This window comes from Humulus lupulus, chromosome 2 (assembly GCF_963169125.1).
Source record: "Humulus lupulus chromosome 2, drHumLupu1.1, whole genome shotgun sequence".
NCBI lineage: Eukaryota > Viridiplantae > Streptophyta > Magnoliopsida > Rosales > Cannabaceae > Humulus > Humulus lupulus.
In genome coordinates, this window is record NC_084794.1 from 102,673,113 (window position 1) to 102,691,669 (window position 18,557).

Sequence of the window (18,557 nt, forward strand, 5' to 3'; positions counted from 1 at the left end):
GTGGTGGAGTGGATATATTGAATGGTAATATATCTGGAGTGTAAGAAGCATATGAAGAGATATGAGAAGAGGTACTTACAATGAAATATGATAGGAATGAGTTTTCATCAAAAACCACATGTCTGGTGGTGTAAACTTTGTTAGAAGTTAGATCCAAATATATATATATCCCTTATGAGATGAGTTGTAACCAAGGAAAATACATGGAGAAGAACGATATTGAAGCTTGTTTTTGTTATAAGGTCGTAAGAAAGGAAAGCATAAGCAACCAAAGGCACGCATTAGAGAATAATCAGATGATTTATGATAAAGCATTTGAAAGGGGATATATACTATAAAACTTTAGTGGAAAGTCGATTTATGATAGAAGTAGATGCACAAAAAGCATAAAGCCAATAATGTAAAGGAATTAAAGCAAGAGCTTATTGAGGTAGACCTATTTCAACATGTTTATGCTTGCACTCCACAAGACCATTTTGGGCCGAAGTGTAAGGCAAGAGAATCTGTGATTAATACCAGATGCTTGAAGGAAAGGAATGAATGACTTAGATTCACCACCATTATCAGATTGAAGTAATTTAATAGTAGTGTCGAATTGATTTTCAACAAGTATCTTGAATTGCTTAAAGATTGGAAGAGCTTGATCTATAGTTTGTAATGCATATATCCAAGTAAATCTTAAATAGTCATCAACAAACAAGATGAAAAATTGAGAGCCATCTGAGGCTGTGATTGGAGAAGGACCTCAGAGGTCCGTATAAATTAAAGCCAACGATTGTGTGGCATGACATACAAAAAGTGAGAATCTCGTCGCAAGTTAACAAAATGAACAAATGTGACTTTTATCGTATGAATTTTTTTGATTACATTGATGCAAAACTCTTTTAGCAATTTCAGAATTAACGTGTCCCCAAATATCATCAGGGGTCTATTTTACATGATTGAAGGAAAGAGATTTGTGAAAGGTCGAAACCGAGTTGATGACAGTAGACTTATAGGCACATTTATGGTGAAAAAGAGATGAAGCATGGAAGTCTTTGGCAGCTTGAAGAGTGTAGAGACTGTGTTCAAGTGAACCTTGATGCAACAACCTTTTTGAGTGAAGATCCTTGATTTTGTAAGCATTTGAGCAATGAACACATGCTTATCAAGACAAAATTTAGAAATAGAGAGTAGATTAGTGGCTAATTCGGGGACAAGATAGACATTATTTAAATGAAAGGAATGAGTTATAGTTTGAAGATTAGAAGAACCAGTAGAAGAGATAGGAAGAGGGGTACCATTACCAATAGTGACAGATTCGGTACCAGAATGACGAGTAGGGTGATCAAGATGGTTGATAGTGGGAGTGAGATGGTGAGAGCACCAGAATTGAGCAACCATGTGTTATCTATAACTGTGCTAGAAGAGGCTACCATTGCAGAGGTAGTTGATGAGGACATAAGAGCAAAAACAGTTGGTGTTGGGATTATGGTTTACGAAGACAACAAGAATATTATAATTTAAGAGGATTAATCACAATATACTAATATACACAATTGAAGAATAACACAACTTAAATCAAGGGAAAGAGACGACCTTTGAAATGAGAAAACCCTAGTTACATAAAATCATAAGTTTATGGTTTTATGTAACAAATCAATGGAGATGAACATGAAGGCTTGACACAATATAATTTTTGTCCAAAAAACTCTATTCCTAGCCTCTCATAAGAGATTACTTGAAGCTTCTACAATGGTAGAATTTGTCTTGGGAATAACAAGCCTCGGTCTTCAAACAAGTCAAGTTTTCTTGATGAATATCTTGGAGAAAAATAGTCATCTTTGTGAGTTAGAGAGAGAGAGGGTTTTGGAGAGAGAGAGAGAGTAGAGTGATCAATCCACCAAAATCTCAAATGAACCTCTTAAATAGTGTAGAAATTTTCATTAGTGTTAACTAATGTGATTAGAGAATTTTAAAATAAGTTTTGGAGCAAAAACACGTAACTATATGGTTCCATACGAACGACCCACACGAAGCATCGCCTGGCAAACGATGTATCGCCCTCATGGTTTTGCACCTCTTTATGCACAACTAATTTCACTATGTATTTAACCAATCCCAATAATCCCCCACTTGGTTAAATACATCCGCCACCTCTAACTCGATCGATATTAGTGCATAAAATAAAGTACCTTTAAGTTTGATCTTTATCATATTGAAAATACTACAAAGCTTTATCGAAATGCTAAGTATTCTTAAAAGATTGAACCAAAAATTCCTAGTAATAATACTGGTAGTAACTGACACACCTCTACCTGATTAGTTATATGTTCCCACTTTGTGAACTCAACACTATTATGGCCTTGTGCTCATCAACTAATGAACCATCCGAAGAGAAAACTCTTACTCTCTTGAGAGGTGGCTCCACCTCTAGGTTCATATAAGTTAAATTCTTACAACATATTTGCTACCTTCAGAGATGCTTGTTGCTCTTCAGCTGAATTTCATTAAAAGACTTTGGATTAATCCTCATACCCCGTAGCAACAAACTAAAATTTATTCTAGATGGGACTCTAAATTGTTAATGTTGTTAACTATTCCCTTATCAACAACATGTTCTTATCCTTTGAACTCTACAATTGATGTATACAAGCTTGAGTTGGATTGCCATCATTGGGGAATCTATTTGCCAATGAGTTTTAATCCCTTCCCTTTATTTGTAGAACTAACCAAATCTCTCTCTAGATGTTTAGTGAACATATCCGCTAAGTTCTCACACGATTTCACATACGATACTGATATGAATGGCTTATCTCATCAACTCTCTCATGTAGTCATGTCTTAAACTTATATGTATAGACTTCCCATTGTTTATTTTATTGTTAGCTCTAATCAATGTGGCTTGATTATCACAATGCTTTGAGATTGTCGATATGTCAACTATGATTAAAGGCATCTCCATCACGAGATCTCTAAGCCACTCGACCTCTTTGACGGTTGCCACTAGAGCTACAAACATGGACTCCATGGTTGAGTTACATATACATGTTTGTTTCTTTGATCCCCAAGAAATCGCACCCTCACCAAGGGTAAACACCCAACTGGTTGTAGAGAGATTATCTCCTACATCGGATATCCAACTAGCATTGGAATATCCTTCAAGTATATTTGGAAACATTGAATATTTGAGGTATAGTTCTTTAATCCGTTTGAGGTATCCAAAAACTCTTTCTACGACCTTCCATTGTTTGATACTTGGATTGCTAGTAAACCTACTTAGTTTACAAAAAACCGCAAATGCAATATCTGCTCTTGTACAATTTGTGACATACATTAAACTTCCTATTGCACTACTCTAATTGAGTCACCACTCTCCCTTCATTCTTTTCAAGCTTTTGGCTAGAATCTTAGGGCATGTTTGCCTCTTTGATATTAAGATGATCGAATTTGTCAAGCATTTTATCAATATAGTGAGCTCGACTTAAGGCATATCTATACTCATTTCTTCAAACTTTGATACCTAGTATGATATCAACCTCTCCAAGGTCTTTCATCTTGAAAGTAGAAGATATAAACCTCTTTATTTCTGTTATACCTTTTATGTCATTACTTAATATCAACATGTTATTATTGGTTTAATACAGTGAAATTGGTTAGGAATGAAGAGGTGCAAAAACAATAACGGTTCAATTAAAGTCAACATGAGTGGGTTGAATTTTTGTATAGGCATCTATAAATTATCTTTTTGGGTCCAAAGTGTTTCTTTGGAGTATATATACCAAAAAAATTTGGAGGAATTTGGATATGTTTTGGGGAAAGTTTTGGGGTGCCAAGTTAGGTTAATCTGCATTGTGTCACCTCTAGGAGGCGACGTGTCGGTTGGGACTGAAAACCCCATACAAGTGATGCCTAGGCGACGCATTGCTTGGGTGGTCTATACATGACCATACAATGACATGTTTTGGCTCCAAAACTTAATTTAAAATGCTTTACTCTCATTGGTTGAGACTAATAAGGACTCCTATACTATTTAAATGGGCCATTTGAGATTTTGGTGAATTGATCACTCACCTCTCTCTCTCTAAAACCCCATCTCTCTCTAGCTCTCAAGATTACTAGTTGATGGACCCAAAACGGGTATGTTTTAAATATTTATAACTCGCAAGCGCACGAATTGTATTTATAGAATAGTGTTCGTGTAAGCACGAGGTCGAACCCAAAGGAGTTGTCTAAAATCGAAAATAAAACTATTTAAAATCAAAATTAATAAATTCTAACCTAGTTCAGAAGATTGATGAGAATTTGTAACAATAAAAATAAAATAAAAGATAATAATAAAGAAATTAAAGACAATATATATTACTAAATTAATAATTGCAAACAAGATGGTAAAATAAAATTATTAAGGATTAGAATCCACAAAATATAAGTTCAATAATATTTATAAGTACATTAATTCCCAAATTTTAGTAATAGTATAAATTAATCAAACCATCACTTATCCAAACTAGATATTCTATTTAAGCACAAATTTTTATAAAAATATAGGATTTATCTTCACTTTTTAAAATTATAATTTCAAAGCATTTAGTGTAAATCAATCTAATGAAATAACAAATAAATCAATGAACATTATTTATAAGGAAAAACATAATATTTTTGTTCTAAGCATGGATATGTGCAATTTAATGACACATCTTACACAAAGAATATTATGTATTTGCACTAATGAAGAACAAAGTTTAAATATGTGCTAACAATCGAAAATACATGATATTTAAGATGAAAGAATATATTTGAAGAAGAAAATTCCATAAACCTTGTTGCACAAAAATGGGAAATCAACATACAAAATAAACACTATCTAGTTACATATTGTTTCATCATCACCTTAATAATCTTAAAAATATTAGAAACTCATAACTAGAATAGAAAATACAAACAAAAAAATTACAAACATAAATAGGAAAATTTGGAGGATGAACCCCCAAATTTTTCCTCTAAAAATACATAGAAAATAACCAAAAAGAAGAAGAAGAAGAAGAAGAGAATTGAGAGATTTTGAAGGTGTAGAAATTATGGTATAGTAACCTCCTCTCTCCAAATGGACACCACAAATCCCTTATTTATAGCCAAAAATGATGATTAAAATAATCAATTCAAATTAATTAAATTGATTAAATTAATTGAATTAATTATAATATGGAAAATAGAGATAAATTATAGGGTGTAATAATTATGTTTTGGGGTAAAAAGTGTAGAAAGTGAGGTAAAAATGTGGTATTTTTGTCATAGGGGACAAATGATACAAAAGCATTTTTTGTTGGCCTCAAGGAAAGAATGGCATGCATGGGGGGCTGCTGACTTGGGGCAGGGAGGCAGCTGAGGCGTGATGCTGAGGAGTTGGGCCTTGGGTGCAGTTGTGTGAAGAGGGACCAGGCGTGAGGGAGCATTTGAGTTGGCATGAAGCATGCAATTGAAGAGGAAGACTTGGTGGTGTGCTCCTTGATTGATGCAGCTGGAGGGAGCTTCAGGCTTGTGGGTAAGGAGCTTGTTGGGCCTAGAAGGTGGCAGGGCCCATGAGGCTTATGACTTTTGAAAAATGCCATTTTCTTTCCTTTTTTTCAGCTTTATATCTTTTCTTTTCTTTTCTTTTCAAAGCCCACAAATACAATAAATTTCCTACAAAATAAACATAAAATAAATTATAATAAAATATTTTCAATTATAAAATAAATCAATTTAATTCTTTGAAAATATTAATTATAACTTAATTTATATTTTATATTTAAGTTCAATAATACAACATTTTTTTTACCATTAACTTAACAATAATAATTCAAATAATTAACTGCAACATTTTACAACAAAATAAATATAAAAACACACAAAAGTATATAAAATAATGATAAGACTAATAAATTCAAAATTACTTAAAAACTTAATAAATTACTTAAAAACTCAAGAATTAAGCAACAATTATCACATAAAAAGTGGTAAAATAACTCTATTTTGTAGAGTTATCACTAGTTTTCTCCAAGATCTTTATCAAGAAAACTTGACTTGTATGAAGATTCAAGGCTTGCAAATCCCATTCTCATTCTACTTGTAGTAGCTTCAAGCAATCTCTTAGGGGAGGCTAGGAATAGAGATTTTTGGACAACAAATTCTGTTTGTGTCAAGCCTTTGTTATCTACATTGATTCACATGAAGTAATAGACTTACCATTTTATGTAACTAAGGTTCTACATCTCAAAAAGGTCTATTCTATTACTTGATCTTATTTTGTGTTATTCCTCTATTGTAGATTAAATTATCTTGGGTTTGTTCATTTGAATTATAATATTAAAAGTTTGTGTATAGCCATATCCCCAAAAATAAAAGATCTCTATCCCAAACCCTAGTTTTGTCTTCCAAGATTCTCTATCTAAGGTTTTTCTACTAACCAAAGCTATAGAGGAAAGCTCTTCAATCTCAGCCCTCAAGTCTATGTCCCAAGATCTAGTGAGACTAGATCTATTCGATGGCTCAAACATTATGTAATGGCTTTAAAACCCGAGTTTTTGTTAGAACTATGTGCTAGTATAGTACTTTTTTTTCTTTTAGTATTTTATTAAGCTTAGAAGTGAGTTGATTGCATAAGTTTTAGGAAAAGTGACACTTTTACAAATAGATTCGTATTATGGTATTTTAGCAAAACTAAGAATTTTAGACTTTGGATGTTATTGCTTGAGGATTAAGTAAATGATGATATATTTTTTATTATTTTAAGTAAGTGAATTTAGAAAAAAAATATGGATAAACTATAATATGAGATAAACCTTAGATTCTGAATTTTCGTAACTTAAGCACCTACTATGGTATTTTGGTCATAAATTTTGTTTTAAGAGTCCAATTTTTATGGGTAGGATATCGTTGGAAATATCTTTAAAATATCTATAATGGATGTAGAAATAGAGATATTCAAATTCACATTATGTCTAGGCTAAAATTGCATTTTAAGTTACAAGTTTGAAATTATGGGCAGGAAAAAAAATGAATTTTTAAAGAAAACGTGTAAGTGAGAGATTCTAAAGGAGATATTCTAGGTTTTTGGGAATTGAATTCAAATGAGAGAGAGTTAACAGTTGAGAGATTCTTAAGGAGATATTATAGGATTTGAATTTAAACGAGAGAGATAGTTGAGAGATTCTTAAGGAGATATTCTAGGATTTAGGGATTTGAATTCAAATGAGAATTTGTTTGAGTTTTGTTGTTGGATTATTTCCTATAAATAGCCTAGGTAGCTGAAACATTTAGAGTGCAAAAAGGAAGAAACTTGGCCGAGCACTATAGAGAGAAATAGGTGTGAAATCTAAGAAAAAGGGCGATAACAAAAATCAAGAGAAAACAAGTGACATCTTAGGGCTTAGGATTTTGGCTAGTAGGATAATAAAGGTAAGATTTTTTTGTTTTTGGTGATCTGAATAATCTTCTACGTAAGTCATTAATGAAATTTTTGATGACATTAGGATTCAAGAAATTAGCGGCTAAGACGGTGGTCTTCATTGTTTCGATCATATTCTTGGGGTAAGATTTCTATTTTTTTGTTCAATAAGTTGAATTTTATTGAAGGATAGGATTCTAACACATGTTATGGTAAATTTAGGTTCTACGCTTTGCAGTCTCTCATGATCATTTGTTTTTAATATCTGAGGTAAGGAAAATTAAGTAGTTTTAGATTATGACTATAAGTATGTTTTTTTTACACTAACGTTTCAAGTAATAAAGGGTAAGTGTAGTTGGACCTAAGTGATATCCAGGGGCTCAGATGCCCATTTTTATAGACACTTTTACCTGGCACTTGACCGATTCATTTATATTTGGTATGTGTTGACGTGGTTTTTCGCCAACAGTGGATTAAGAAACCCGATAATAGAGATATTAGGGACAACCAACCCCTTCAAGGTTGAAGACTGGCTCAGAAATGTAGAGCCGATCCTAGTGCACATGAACCTCGGCAACGCGGATCACTTATTCTGCATTTCTCTCTTTTTTAGAAGGATGCTAGAATATGGTGGGACTTAGTTCAGCAGACTCATGTCGTCGCCACTATGACTTGGACTAGATTTGTGGAGTTGTTCCACAAGAAGTATTACAACTTGGCGGTCATCCCTACAAGGGTCGAGGAGTTCACCAGTCTGAAGCAGGGAAACTTAACGGTAGTGGAGTATGCTTGACAGTTTGACCGATTAGCCAAGTTTGCACCAACGCTGGTTCCAACAGATTTCTTGAGGGTCACCAAGTTCGTTAGAGGACTCAGACCAAAGATTGAGCTAGGGTTTAAGCTAGCAAACCCTGGAACTACTATTTATGCCGATGCTCTAGAAACGACTATAAAAGTAGAAAGGCTTTAGGCGAATGTTAGCAAGGAGGAGGCCAGTAAGCCTGAGCCTAAACAATAGAGTCAACCTTAGAACGGTTGAAACCACCACAACAACCATCATCCCAGCAACAATAATGGTCAAAAGAGAAGGCATCTTGACAATAAGCAATCTGACAACGATAAGAGAGCACGGACAAACAATGAAGGTAGTAGGTCGGGCTATGTAGAATAACCGCAGTGCTCCAAATGCCAAAAGAAACATCCTGGTGAGTGTCATGCAAACACCAAAGGATGTTACAATTGTGGCCAGGAAGGTTATCGGAAGAGAGAATGTCCCTAGCTCAAGCAAGAAGAGAAAAGGGACAACAAGATTGCTATTCACTTGAGTTCTGTTATCGGACAAAATCTTATTTGGGAGCCCAAAATGACACAAGATGTTCTTCACAACAAAATCCAGGACTCTTTTTGTGGTTATGGTCGCCAAAGGCTCGCCCTCGACCCACTTCGTAAAGTAGTTGATGGCAACAACTGCATAGCGAACTCCTCCTTTTCCTGTTGGTAACAAACCAATCAGGTCGATCCCTCATACTGCAAACAACCAGGGGGTTAAGATCATGGTTAACTCAATGGGCGCTGCCCAAGAAATTGTGGCAAAGCATTGGCACTTGTCGCATTTCTAATTTAGGCCAGAAATGGCCTTGTCTCAATATCTTTATAGCTAAGTTTTGCCCCCCCCCCCCCCCAAGCGTGGTCTTCGTAGAAGCCTTCATGTATCTCTTGTTGGATTTTTGGATTTTTAAACATTCTTAAGGATTTATTTTCATAATTGATATTTAATGCAAATTCTTGATATGTGTGAATGACTATGAGCATGCATAATAAATCGTGGTGATATCAACTAAGAATAAATGCTAGGAAATTATGCAAACCTTTCTCTTATGATGGTTTCTTTCATGTGACTTACAATTTCAACATGTCTTCTAGAGGAGTAGTATGGGGAAGAGATGCAAGAGCTGGCATGGGAAGAGGAAGGGGTCACGGTAGAGGTGCACCTGCCAGCCCTAATATGGCAGATATCCCTGGAGTACAAGAACCCCTTATGCAACTAGTGGCACCAATAGTTGACCTTGCTGCAGAAGTGGCACGATTAAGAGACCAACCAAGACAAAGAAAAGAGGAGCTGGCTCAAGCCCAACAAGCACCGCCAGCACAACAAGAACCTCCAGTGTAGCAAGTGCCTCTAGGGAAACAATGCCCCCAGCTAAACAAGTGCCCTATGCACCACAAATGCCACCATCCTATCCCACAGGCACCAATTGTTTATGGGTTATCTGAGCATGGGTTTGAACCAGTGTATGAACAGTTTTGCAAGCAAACCCCTTCAAACTTTGAAGGGAAAGCAGACCCTATGATAGCTAAGGATTTGCTAAGGTCAGTTGGGGCCATTTTTTAGCACATGGAGCTCAATGACCAACAAAGGGTCTCTTGCGCTGTCTACCTCCTGAAGATGGATGCTTGAATTCGGCGAGACATGGTTAAGCAGACATGGGCTATAGACACCACAACCTGGGCCAACTTTGTACAAACCTTCAGCAAGAAAAACTATAGCGTTGCAGTATTAGCCACCAGGTTGATGAGTTTGTGACACTGACGCAGGTAAGTCTGACAGTCAGTAAGTATGCCCAGAAGTTTGATAGACTAGCAAGGTTTGCACCTAAAATAGTCCGGAATAAAGTCGTGCGAGTTCAGAGATTCGTAAGGGAACTGAAGCCTATGATTGCTGGGGATGTCAAGATTGCTTGTAATGCCCTACTAATCCAAAACCATTACATTGTGTGTTTAAAATAGTACTTAACTCGTTAAGCGAGTCATTTGGACTCAAAAGTGTAATTAAAATTAAATTACAGTTTAAGTACTAAAATTTTTGGTCAAAAGGTATAACCTTTTCATTAAAACTTTAAATATTTACAAGGGATCTCAAAAAAATTTATCAAAATATAATTACATTCTGATGTACAAAATAGTCAGCTTAAGTGACAAAATTGGACTTTTATACTCAAAGTCCCACAAAATATCTCAACCGTGGTAGCTGAGTAGGTCGAACGTGCACGCGTTGCTCTAAAGTTCTCTAACTCATGGCTGGTCGACCTTTCCCTTGCCCTAACCTGCACCATAGAGCACCCGTGAGCCAAGGCCCAGCAAAAAAACCCGACATGGCATAATAAATATCTAATTAATCATAAGCAATAAATAACATGCTTCACAGATAATAAATGTATTCATTCCAATCATAAAACTCATAAATAGGTTTCACAATTTACAAATATGCTCATTTCAAACACATAAAATATTTGCATGGCCCAACCAAGCAGCCTTGTCGAACGGCCTAACCGAGCGAGGCACACCTCCTAACACCAAGCATACAGTCCATGCCTGGTGAGTGGGTACCTCACCCTCAACTTGACCTTGCCTTTACGGGCCACGTTTCGCACGATAGCTGAAGATAGATCATAACGATCATCCACACACAAATCAATGCTAATATGCATAGCAAAAAACCTGCTCTATGTGCATATGCCAATTTTCTTGTCTGGATTCCAAGAATGGAGATATAACGACCCAAGTGTGATTCTGTTCAAGCGTCTTTAGCGAAACCTAAACAAAACCGAACAAAATCTATTAACACCAAGCATAGTTCACAATTATGACTCCAAAATAATCACATCTAAACTTGGCTTAGGTTCCAGGACAATAGAGCTTTCACAAGCTTTCCAACCATATAAAGAACGTCCAAATCCAACATCAGGGTCAAAAGTTATGGTCTAATTACGAAACAAGAAAATCGTGACCTAAAACAGGGTAGGCATCACAACGACCTCTGGTAGGGTCGTGGTGCCACTAAAGTCAGAGAGCTTTTCGGAGCCTAAAAAAGATGCTTTTGCGCCACAATGCTCACCCACTTGAGCTGCGGCGCCACTTCGAAAAAATCCATAAATTTATGCATTTTCTTGCGATTTCTCAACTCAAACTGAACCCAATAAACCCCAAACCTATACCAAGCTCATAAATTATGTACCAAAACAAATATACACATAATAGAACATCCCATAACCACATTTAAATGTCCAAACTCAGTTCCCATATCAAAATCCCACCATTTAGATCAAATTTCCCCAATCCTAAGACTCATCGGTTTTCATGGTTCCAATTCAAAATAAGACTCTATACCAAGACATAAACATGGTTCTAATGCCACTCACTCATTAAAACAACCTAAAGTCCTCAAATTTCAAAAATTCAAACAAAATTCCCTACTTCCTCAAGCACACATGAAGAACACCAAGAACACATACCTTAGATGAGAAATTCTTGGTTTCCAATGGTTGGACCAGATCCAAGTTGCTGAAAAACCTTCCATGGATGCTTAATTTCCCTTCAATATCCTCAATTCTCTTGGAAATTCCTCCAACTTAAGTCTTAGACTTAGCTTTGGTGGCTTGTAGTTTTTTGGTGAGTGTTGAAGAGAACCATCAAGAAGGAAGAGGATAGTTTAGAACGTGTAAGGGATAAACCTTCAGCCCTTGGTTTTCTTTTTCTCTAATCTCATCTCATGGTCAAATGACCATTTTTCCCTATCACCAATTAGCCCTTTGACCACCGACAAGGGCATTTTTGTCATTTCCCCATAATTCCCACTAAACATCAAACTGCACCACTAACCTCCAAATTTATCCACTAGTCCATCAAACACAAAATATTCCACCAATATATTTCATTTCCCAAAAAATATGTAACATTCCTAAAATATCCATAGGCTCGACCCAAGCACTGGCATTTATCCCCATTTTGACTTTTCCGCTTAACCACTCAAACAGATCCACTCATGCCGAAAATCACAAATATATCCACATAGTAATGTTGTCTCAAGCACATAGCATATGGCACGTAGCACATAGAAATTACAAATATACCCGTAACGGGTTAAAATTATGAAAATTCCCCTTTTAAACATAAGCGGGTCTTTAAATACATTTAATACACATAATCATACATACTCAATCATATAATAATATAAATCAATTTATTCACATAATTATCCCACGTGCCCTCCCTGCACGCTAATAAAAGCACTTAATTATATTAGGATTTCGGGACGTTACATGAAAAGTATGGAATTAGCTAGCTTTGCTGAAATTCTGGACAAGGCCTTAGACATTGAATACATGGAGGACCAAATATGTAAGGAAGGGGATTGTAACGCCCTAGATAGCCAAGACCGCCACACTGTGTATTTATAAAGGTGCAGGACTTACTAATCAAGTCATTTAGTTAAAACGTGTCACTAACCATGAACGTGCTAGGGTTAAAAAGGGTTTAGGTCTCAAAAGATACATTTTATATAATTAAACAGTTTTACACATGGGATCCCAAAAAGAAACAGTGTTTAAAAGTTGGTTTACAGAATTTCCTGAATACAGACAACCATCAGCCATTCTAAGGCAAAACAAACATTTCTGGTTCCCCTGTTCCTGCCTTCCCCTCAATCATGGCGGCTGAGCAGCTTGTCATGTACAATCAGCTCATAGAGCTCTCTAAGTCAGGGCTGATCAAGTTTGCCCTTGCCTTTACCTGCACCACGTAGCACCCGTGAGCCAATGCTCAGCAAGAAAACATAATATGCATCACAAACAACAATAACAGATAATTAACCCTTTAGGCATGATCAAACACTTAACACTCATATTAACCACATAACATGTACTCAGAATCAAAGATGCAATTAAACGTTAATAACAATCAGGTTACATGATTATCAGGGCCGACAACTTAGGCCGCACCCTCTGTTTACCCCACTGACTCTGGCCCGCTTAAACCGAGCTCAGTGCATAATAAGATGTCCTCGGCTACAAGTGGCCGAGCCGCGCCCTGTGCGCTAGTGTAACCTTGGCGCTCTTAGGCCATTGGTTTACTATTTACATGGAATAATACCATCCTTTCAAAGCATACATATTAGGGAACCCTTAGTCCCATTACAATTACACAACCGGGTGCAGTTTTCTTACCTTTAATTTCCACGCTCACTGACTACGAGCAACGTCCCTCGAGCACGATCTGTTTCCTGATTCCTAGCTCAACACCTAGTCACAACCAAGGTAATAAATTCCATTAATATCCTAATAAAGGTTTCCAGGTATAGTTCTAGCATCCGGGACATCGAATTCCGCCAAGCACGGTGGTGGAATCGATCCCGAGCACCCTAAGTTAGATTCCTGCGCTTAAAATCCCCAAAAGATCAAGAATGCACCTAAGGGCTGCGGCCCTTGAAACCTAGCCGCAGCCCGCCCCTGAAACAAAACCCAAGCCCCTCAGTAGGCAGACACACACTGCGACCCTGCCCTGTGGCGCCGCGACGCTCCCCTTTGGCCGAGCCTCCCTGACTTCTTCGCTTCGTAGGGCCGCAACGCTCTAGAACAAAGCCGCGGCCCAACCCTTCATGCTCAGAAAATCAACCATATCTAACATCCTAACCTTATTCAAAATCACTCCAAAGCACCCTAATTCAAAACCCATTAATCACAAAACTTTGAACATGATTTTAACAGCATAATCCAACAGAAATCCAGCTTAAAAACCTACTAAAATCCCATTTTGATTCCTGAAACCCAGCAGTTCAAAACACCAAAAACTAGTCATGCAAACTCAGATTTTAACCTCTAAATTACAAATTGAAGCTTACCTTCTTTGTTGAACCTCTTCCTTAACAGATTCCCGAGCTAAAATCCAAGCTTCTCAACTTTAATTCAACCCTTAAACATCAAAACCATAAACACCCTTATTACTCAGCCAAAACTCAGAGTTCTAATGCTCAAAAATATGATTCAGCCCTTACCTTAATCTTGGTTGAGTTTCCCTAGCTGAGCAATAGATTAAACCTTCAAGATTCCAGCCCAAACCACTGAATTCCCAGCTGATTTCCCTTAAATTCCAGTGGTTTTTTCTTTGAGAGAGAGAAGAGAAGGAAGAGAAGAGCAAAATAGGTTGGTTTGTGTTTTATTCTACTGGTTTATATTTTGTTTAGTCTAACCCTTGGCTAATTAAGTCAATCCCGAGGCTCGGGGTGCCGGAAACATCCCCGAGGGCAAAACGGTAAAATTCCCCAATATTCCCGCCTAAGCTTCCTAACCTCAAATATATCTCCATATATTTATTTCCATAACCCGATAACCCAGATAATCATCTAATACCCGAATTACCCCTTGACTTGCCCCAAGTCAAATATTAAGCCCCGTTGTGACTTTCCCGCCATCTAGCTCCCTACGATCGCCTCAAGTCGTACATTGCAGATCTACCCACATAATAATGTGGTTCTCACGTATTTAACATTTAACCACACTTACATTCATATAATCACACAAGCATGCTTATCATACAATCATGCATTAATTCAATGAATTCATACACAAACCAATTACGCCCTCCTGACACACTAATCAAGGCCCTTAAGCCATATTAGTGATTTTGGGTCATTACAGGGATGCAAGGAGAGAGGTTAATAAGAATAAAGCCTTATAGGAGAGTAACAAGAGAAAGGCCCAAGATGGTCAAAACAGTGGCACTAACAAAAGGCCAAGGTCACAACTCCCAGCAATAATCACATTAACTATAACAACAACCACAACCGTGAAAACCACTAGAATTGTAGACTCGAGCTTCCTAATTTCCCCAAGTGTTCATGCAAACATACAAGAGAATTTCAAGCAGGCTCAAACAAGTGCTTCAAGTGTGGTTAATGAGGTCACTTGAAGAGAGATTGCCCACAGTGGAGGGCGGGAGCTGGACAGGGAAATAATGGTAATCTAATACCAGTTAGGGTCTTTGCACTGACACATGGGGAGGCAGCCAACAGTAACACGGTCGTCACAGGTCAACTTTCTATTTTTGGTGTGTTGTGTAGATTCCTTATTGATTCTGGAGCGACTCATTCTTATGTTGCCTTGAAAATAATTGATAGTTTAGGTTTTCCTTGAGAACGTTTTGGGAATAGTTTTAGTATGGTGTTACCATCAGGTGATGTGAGGTTATGTTGTCATTTAGGTGGTTACAATCAGTTTCTATAATGATCGAGGGAAGGGAATGTCCAGCAGACCTTATAGAACTATATATGTCAGGCTATGATGTGATTCTTGTCATGGATTGGTTAACAAAATTTGGAGCTACTATTGATTGTAGAAGGAAAATAGTAATGTTTAAACCAGACGAAGGTGAATCTTTTTCTTTTAAGGGAGAATTGACGGGATTTTGAATGCCTATCATCTCGGTGTTGAAACCTTGGAATAGATGCAGCATGGGTGTTCGACATACTTAGCAAGTGTTGGGGATAAGTCCAGAGAAATAGAATTGAGGCCAGAAAATATTCACATAGTCTGTGAATTTCCGGAAGTGTTTCCCAAAGGCCTACCAGGACTACCTCGAACAGAGAAATCGAGTTTGTAATCAAAATTGCACCGGAAACGACACCAATATCTAAGGCACCCTACAAAATGGCACCATCAAAGTTAAAGGAACTTAAGTCATGAGTTACAAGAGTTATTGGACAAGGGTTTTATTCGACCTAGCCATTCTCCATGGGGGGCACCAGTGTTGTTTGTAAAGAAGAAAGACAGAAGTATGAGAATGTGAATCGATTATTGAGAACTCAATAATGTCACAATCAAGAATAAGTATCCATTGCCTAGGATAGATGACATTTTTGATCAAATGCATGGGGCAACAATGTTCTCTAAGATTGATCTACGATCTGGTTACCATCAGTTGAGAGTAAAGGAGGAGGATGTTCCCAAGACTGCATTCAAGACTCGTTATGGGCACTACGAGTTTTTCGTGATGTAGTTTGGCCTCACCAATGCCCCAGCAACATTCATTGATATGATGAATAGGGTATTTAAGGATTTCTTTGAAAATTTTGTAGGGTGTTCATAGATGATATCCTAATTTACTCTAAGACCAAGGAGAAACATGGGGATTATTAGAGGCTGACACTCAACAGACTTAGAGAGAATAAGCTTTATGCTAAATTCTCAAAATGTGAATTCTGGTTAGAACATGTAACATTCCTTGGACATATAGTGTCCAAGGATGGAATAGAAGTGGACCCAACTAAGATTGAGGCTATAAGAGATTGTCCGGAGCTAAGGAATGCATCTGAGGTCTGGAGTTTCTTAGGATTGGTGGGTTATTACCAGAAGTTCGTTGAGGGTTTTTCCAAGATCGCAATGCCCTTGAAAAATTTGACCTGCAAGCATCAGAAGTTCACCTGGACCGAGAAATGTGAAGAAAGTTTTCAGACCATGAAAGACAAATTGATCTCTGCACCCATTCATTGTGTTCCTACTGAAGGATGAAAATTTGTGGTGTATTGTGATGCATCCAAGAACGGATTGGGGTGCATGATACAGAATGGTAAAGTAGTGGCATAGGCATTGAGACATCTTAAGGAGTATGAATAGAGGTATTAGACTCATGACCCAGAGCTAGCAGTAGTAGTGTTTGCACTAAAGATTTGGAGACACCACTTTTACAGTGATAAGTGCGAGATTTACACCAACCACAAGAGTATGAAATAATTCTTCATTCAAAAGGAATTGAATATGAGGTAACGAAGGTAGTTTGAACTAGTAAAGGGCTATGGTTGCAAAATTCTATACCATCCAGGCAGAGACATGGAAGTGTCTTGGCACTCAGTACTATAGAAGCGCCATTGTAAAGAGAGATTATAAGTGCTGGAATAGAACTAGTGACAGGAGGCCTAGCGAATCTCACCCTATAGTCCACTTTACTAGATCAAATTAGGGAAGGACAGAAGGTGGTTGAAGCCATAGTGAAATAAGAGGTTTTAGTACAGGAAAATGGTGACAGTGACTTCCCATGTCCAAGGGAGGGCTACTGTGATACAAGGATAGAATATGTGTACTTAATGATGATGAACTTAAGGCAAGTATTATGAAAGAGGAGCACACGACACCCTATTCTTACATCCATGATCCAAGAAGATGTACTAAGATTTGAAGGCTTTGTACTGGTGGTCGGGGATGAAGAGAGATATAGCAGAGTTCGTTGCTAAATGCCTGACTTGTCAGCAAGTGAAAGCAGAGCACTACATGTAACGCCCTACTACCCTAGAGTCGTTACCACGTGGTTTTAAAATGTGTACTTGACTTGCTAATTAAGGTGTTAGACCCAAAAGTGTAATTAAATTAACTTAAAGACTCATTTAATAAAACTTTCATGTAAAAGGTTTAAACTTTTATTAATATCATAAAAAGAGTTACATTGGGATCCCAAAATGTTGTTTCAAACATATTTACAACTCAAAAGTGACTGTACAGTCGACCTAGGTGATAAAATCACACATTTACACTGTGCTCCTCAAAAGTACCCCAACCATGGTGGCAAGGTAGGCCAAACATGTATGCACCACTCCATGCCCTCCAACTCATGGTTGGTTGGCCTTTCCCCTGCCTTTACCTCCACCATAGAGCACCTGTGAGCCAAGGCCCAGCAAGAAAACTTCGCTAGCATAACATATAAAATAACTAATTTCAATAATTGCATAACAAATCAAACACAATAGACAATCCACATGTTCCCATTAAAATTCACAACAGCGGCCTAAGTCGGTCAAGGTGCGTTACCAGGCACCAAATTCACGATCCTAGCCTAGCGGGTGTGTACAACACCCTTAGATGGCCTTGCCATGGCAGCTGTCGATGCCAAAAATCCACCAAGAAAAAAAAATCCCCAGTACATGGTTAAAATACAAGGCTAAAGGTCACTTAGTCACATTATCAGGCTCAGACCTATAAGTCTTGTGGAACCGGGAGATTGTCCCAAGGGAAGCATCACCTTGTGAGCCGTGAAGTATGGCCTTTGTGGATGCTCAATATTCCATGCTTGTAAAAGATCCAAAGCGTGTGCCAAGGTCCCATAAATGCCTATGTACATACCTGTGCATACATCCCTAGGTGTGTATTGGGGAGCCTTGCCAGGCAAAGCCCCAGCAGGCGTGCAACATGAGACCCTCGCCCAGCCTCACGTGGGCCACCTCGCACGCCTCACCCCAGCCTCGCGTAGGCCGCCTCGCACGCCTCGCGTGGGCTGCCTCGCGCGCCTCGCGTGGGCTGCCTCGCGCGCCTCGCCCAGTGCCTAGTGT